Source organism: Rhipicephalus sanguineus, chromosome 8, assembly GCF_013339695.2.
Source record: "Rhipicephalus sanguineus isolate Rsan-2018 chromosome 8, BIME_Rsan_1.4, whole genome shotgun sequence".
NCBI classification, from domain to species: Eukaryota; Metazoa; Arthropoda; class Arachnida; order Ixodida; family Ixodidae; genus Rhipicephalus; species Rhipicephalus sanguineus.
In genome coordinates, this window is record NC_051183.1 from 96,287,961 (window position 1) to 96,293,413 (window position 5,453).

The following is a 5,453-nucleotide window of genomic DNA, read 5'->3' on the forward strand; positions in this document are numbered from 1 at the left end:
AGTCTAATCGGCGAAACAATAACCCCACCACACCAAACGCAATATGCTGAAGGAATTCAGAACCGCTCAGTGAACTGGCGTGGAAGTTCAGCGCGTCCCTACATTCTCGCGTGTCTCTAGAGGTGGTATGGTATGGTATGGAAAAACTTTATTTAGGTCCGTCGGGGCGTGAACTAGCACGTTAGCGGGCCGCTCCCACGTCGGCACAGATAGGCCTAACCTGTCCGCCAAGAGGTGGTCAGTTTATATTTGTTCGTACGCCGTAGTAAATAAGTTGAGGTAACTGACGCATGTTACCGCAGAGTAAATCACCAGAGTGCTTCAGACAAAGACAATTCAGCTCACAAGGACGCAGCGTACGCCCTGCGTGGTACACATTTATTGCAAACAAGTAATGGTGTCGCGTAAAAACTAGGAGCACACACAGGGCCGCAGAATAGTATTACGGCAATGCCCAAACTTGAAGCCCTGCTTCAAGCAGCTTTTTCTGCAGGCAGAGGCGTCGGGATATCGTTTGCCATGACCTGCAGAAGTATGAGATTAACGTTTATGAACACATCCAGTGAAGCGCTGTCAAAGAAAATGTCTTGGAACAAATAATGGCAGACGCAAATAAATACAATATCGCACATTGATAACACAAGAACAGTGACGTGACTGAAGGTGAGTTCTTCACATTAAGAAAAAAAAAACGCGCAGCTCTTCAAGAGGTGAGTCCGTAATAACAACCAGTGAACGAGGGACGGCGAAGATGGGAACAGTCATTCTTATATCAGTTTTGGGCTTGGAAATGGATGGGGAATAATTCTGCAGAGAGATATAAGCTAGTTTGTTGTGAATGATGAATAGAACCGAGGTGCTTGATCGCCAACTCTGACGAGGTCTGCCGGGTGGTATGCCGGCTCGAAAATAACTGGAACGGTGTTCGCGTTCATATTATGGGAGTTAGAATTTGCAAATGTCATTTAGTCTTACAAGGTGATGTCCCCGTTATGTCTGAGAAATTATTCTCGGTTGATTTTGCACCTACCTTATCATACCCACTTCAGGGGTGATGAGTCTCGCAGAAAAGATCCGCTAAGATGAGCTCGATAGAAAGTCGGGCGAGCTGGTTTGGATTCACACTTTAAAACGAATGTAAGTAAGATGAGGTACTAGGAATAATAAAGCCAAAAACACCTGTTTCGACAAGACTATTGCTACATGCCCTTGTGTTCTATCATGGTTATCTCATGTGAAACGATCTCGGTGACATGGGCAATGAGTGATTTAAGAATGAAAAAGCAAAGTTAAAGGCAACTGGATTTCCTCCGATGCAACATATATTAGTCATCAGGAATTCTTGCAGATTAGGGCGGTGCTGAAACCAACGTTTCGACAAGCGGCCTTGTCTTCTTCAAGGCTGCAACAACTGCAGCCTTAGAGCAGGCAAGAAGGCTCGTCAAATCGTTGGCTCCACCTCCACCCGGTTTCAAGAATTTTTAATCTCTTCAAGCTACCTCCTGCTCCTGAAATTCTGCCCTATATTACTCATGGCATATAATGGCCAGCCAGGAAGAAAAAGCTTCTTGAAGTGCAGTACGTAATTTATTGTGTGGTGGGTAACTAATATACCAGTTTGCTATGGCCCCAACGCGATCAATGAGGCATCTTACCCTATTTAACTTACCCGTCAAAGATAAATTTAGGCTGCGTCATCACACCAATAGGGAGCTGGTTATGCAAGTTTGTCATGGAACTGAGAATGAACACGGACGTGGGATTAGCCCTGCTGATACGGTCCGCCGAATAGATTATGCGTCAATTGAAATGCCAGCCTTACCAGTTAACGGTAATTGCACGAACCATCGTTCGACGATGTCATCGAAAGAAAAATACAGCGGCTTCTAAAGCGGCATAGTTTCTTGGTAGTAGAATAGGACCTTAATGATCCCAGTAATACAACTATGCGCCACAAACCGTGACATGTTTAAGCTTACCTGTTCCTCCTTGCGTCTTGTTGGCTCTTTCTGCGGCAGCGATGACAATCAGGAACGCTGCACACAGCGCGCAAAAATGATAAATGGCGGTGCAGTATCGACAAAGCCTTACTGACATAAAAAAAACACGCGTTCCATCATGAAGGAATTAATACACACCAGGAAAGGGCGTCCCTCGCAGCTATTATTCTCAGAAAAGAAGAGACATATTCGTATAGCCGCTGCCTTATATATATCGCTACTTTTCTGAGAATAAAGTTAGTTGCGAGTGACGCCCTTTTCTGTGGTGTCTTGAATCCTTCCCTGATGGGTACGCGCTTTTTTTTGTATTTCAGTGAGCATGTACCAACTAGCCCAAGAACAAGTTTTACTAAGCGATAAAGCATGCCGTAAGCACACAAATACGATGATGCCATGTGTTCATAAAGAAGTCTCGCTGACATCTTAACCCTTTGAGGGTTTTCTCCGTACGTGTACGGCATAGCCTCTATGTTTAAAACACGCGCCTTTTTCGATCATTTCTCTTGCGTGGCATGTGCTACCGCGCTTCTCGAATACGTCGATTTATTTTCATGCGCCGATGTCTCTCCGTTGTAGTTTGTTTCTTATTTTTTGCTTTCCAAAGTGGCGCGCCGGCTATCGCTTGTCCATCCGAACGCGTTCGCGATGCGGCTGCTTTAAAACGCACACCATTTCCCATAATTTGACTTGCTTTGCATGTGCTGCCACGTTTCAGGGATACGTTAAATGTTTTTCAAGCACCGATGTCTTTCCGTTGTAGTTTTTTTTTTCTCTTTTTTCACTTCGCAAAGCGGGGCACCCGCGGTGCGGCTGGTTTAAAACGCGTGCCCTTTGCGATTATATCTCTTGCTTGGAATGTGCTGCCAAGCTTCGGGATATGTGGAATATTTTGTAGCGTTAGGTACACTTGCCTAGCCGACGCCGGTTTCGCATGGATCCTCATGAGCCGTGCTGCGCATGCCCGAGGATCAGTGATGTCACACAGCTGGGTCACCGGAGCTGGCATCTCACGCGCTCTCTGACACCGCCGTGTGCGGCTCGCCGCTGCTTGTCTGCGGCTTCGTAGCCGCGTCGTAGCCGCGGCAGACAAACTGGCGCCGCTGGCGCCGGCGCGCGCGACTCGCCGCCGCCGGTCTGCGCTTTCCAGAGTAACATCGTAGCCTTGGCAGACGTATTGGCGCTAGCGCGCGCGCACCTATTCGCCTTCGCTGTGCAGTCGCCGTCTGACACTGTGCTGGAGCCACATGATAGCGCCTCTGACTGGCTGTTGCAGGTAGGTAACGCCATGGGGAAGGAGAGCGCAAATGCTGCTCAACGGCGCAGAAGAGCCGAGAAGCTTATCTCATCGGATCCCGAAGTAGTTGCCTGGCAATTAGCGGTTCAACGTACGAAGAATGAACAGAAGAAGGCTAATAATCCCAGACAATCTGGAAAGCTAAGAATAATCAGCTGAACCTTTGCTAACGCTATGTATATCCTGGCATAGCCGAGCTAAGCCACTGCAAATTTTTTCATGCGCCAATGTCTCTCTGTTTTATTTTCTCATTTGTTTCTTTTTCTTTTTGCATTCCGTAGCGGCTCGGCGGCTTTCACTTGCACACCAGAACGCGCGCACGCGGTGCGGCTGGTTTCTGTTTCGTCCTTCGGGTGGTTATCGCTTCTCGCGCCCACAAAGCTGATGCCTGTCAGGTTTCTAATCTCTCAAAGGCTGACCGCTTGTGACTCTCTCGTTTATTGCTCCCCGGGCTGCGCTTACATCTGTTTGCCCGCGGCATTAAATTACACAAACGACGCCGCCGTGGTTGCGTTTCCTGTTATGGGGAGCACGAACATTTATTATCGGAAAAGTACTCTGGTGCGCTTATTTTTGTATGCCTGTGAGCTTGTTTGGTACAATGCATAATTTTTATTTATAAAAAGCGTTTAAGTGTTTTTCTTTTTAGGATTTTGCTTGATGTTACTATCATTAACGACGTGTGTGTCAACAAAAATGATGTTTTTGTCACTTTACGGACACGCAGAACAATTTAGAAATTTTTTTCTTAAATGTATTCGTCCAAAGAATTTATTTCAGCAATAAAAATATTACGCATTTATGCACTGCATTTTGCGAAAAAATACAACCCTCAAAGGGTTAAGAATGCAGTTGGCTGAAACACCCATTAAAATGTCCATTGCGTTAGCTTTTGCGCAATTTTTTTAGAGCTCCTAATCTTGATTAAGAAAGAAAACTCAACGCAAGGCCTGCAACCACCATCTGCCAATCTAGGGGTTTGCTTAAGATTGGCTCATACTGTTGGCGACGATTTACTGAATATTTAGTTGATTTATTAATGGGGTTTAACGTTATAAAAGCGACTCTGGCTATGGGAGACGCCGTGGTTGAGGACTCCGGATAATATTGACCACTCTCCGTTCTTTAACGTGCTCAGAAATCACACAGTAGACAGGCTTCTTAGCGTTTCGACTCCATTGAAATGCGACCGCCATGGTGGGATGGAAATAGCGCCGTTCGGGTCAGCAGCCAAGCACTGCAACCGCTAGGCCACCATGGCACCTCACTAAATTAGTAAGTTAGTGTACTGATATTTATAAATTCGAATGAAATCTTGTAGTCTCTGTGAAAATGTGTTTGCCACAGCAAGAAATAAAGATGGCCTACTTCTCCGTATGGTTGAGTGCTGCACTAGCGTACCTACTCGGGCTGGTTGGAACATGTACGGAAAGAAAAACGAGTAACAGTGCGAGTAACACGACTACCCAAATACACAAGGTTGCAGTTGGGCAGGATATTACCTAAAAGAAGAAAAATAAAATAATACTCTAATCCCTGCCTGCGTATCACAGGCAAGCAATAGAAGTATTACGTAGGACACATCATACCTTGAAACTTACTTTCCGGAGTAAGTAGAAGCAGGGAGTATGGAGACGGTGTAGCGGCTTTCTACCATCCGAATATGCCGTTCTTTTTTTGGCTCCAGAAGCTTACACAACAAACTGATGCTATTCTGTTATTCTGGAACAATGCGAGTAAATAGCTCAGGAAGCAGAATGCGTTCCGGCGACTATTTTGAAATGCCTATACAAATCATCGGCTATAAATTCTAGGGCGGCTAGGCATCTGTATTGTCTTACCTCCTAGCAGCGCAAACAGCAGGATGGCTGAGGAAAACTTCATCGTGTCAATTAGTGTAACGGCAGTGCCTGCATAAGCAAGAAGGAACTTCAAGTCTCTTGCGAGTCACAAGACGTAGGTTTCTAAACTCATAAGCACGATGGCCTCCCACGCATGATATTGACATTCAAGGAGCTACGCGAAACAATGAATCATTTTGGCCTCTGAGTTGGTACACTCTAAATCGGGGCTTGACTGAAGTGCCACGCCTATATAGGAAAGTAGATATTTGGTGTGGTTTCCTGACAATAGCTAGACATTTATAATGAAGACATCAT

At 45.8% G+C, this 5,453-nt stretch overlaps 1 long non-coding RNA gene across 1 annotated transcript; it reads right to left on the minus strand.

The window, feature by feature from the left end:
- Nucleotides 1–335: 335 nt before the first annotated feature.
- LOC125759575 (uncharacterized) lies at nt 336–5,223 on the minus strand. Its single transcript, XR_007417180.1, has 3 exons — nt 5,136–5,223; nt 1,980–2,036; nt 336–524 (listed from the first exon to the last, which is right to left on the minus strand). It is a non-coding gene; the product is annotated as an uncharacterized LOC125759575 (long non-coding RNA).
- Between the last annotated feature and the right edge of the window lie 230 nt (nt 5,224–5,453).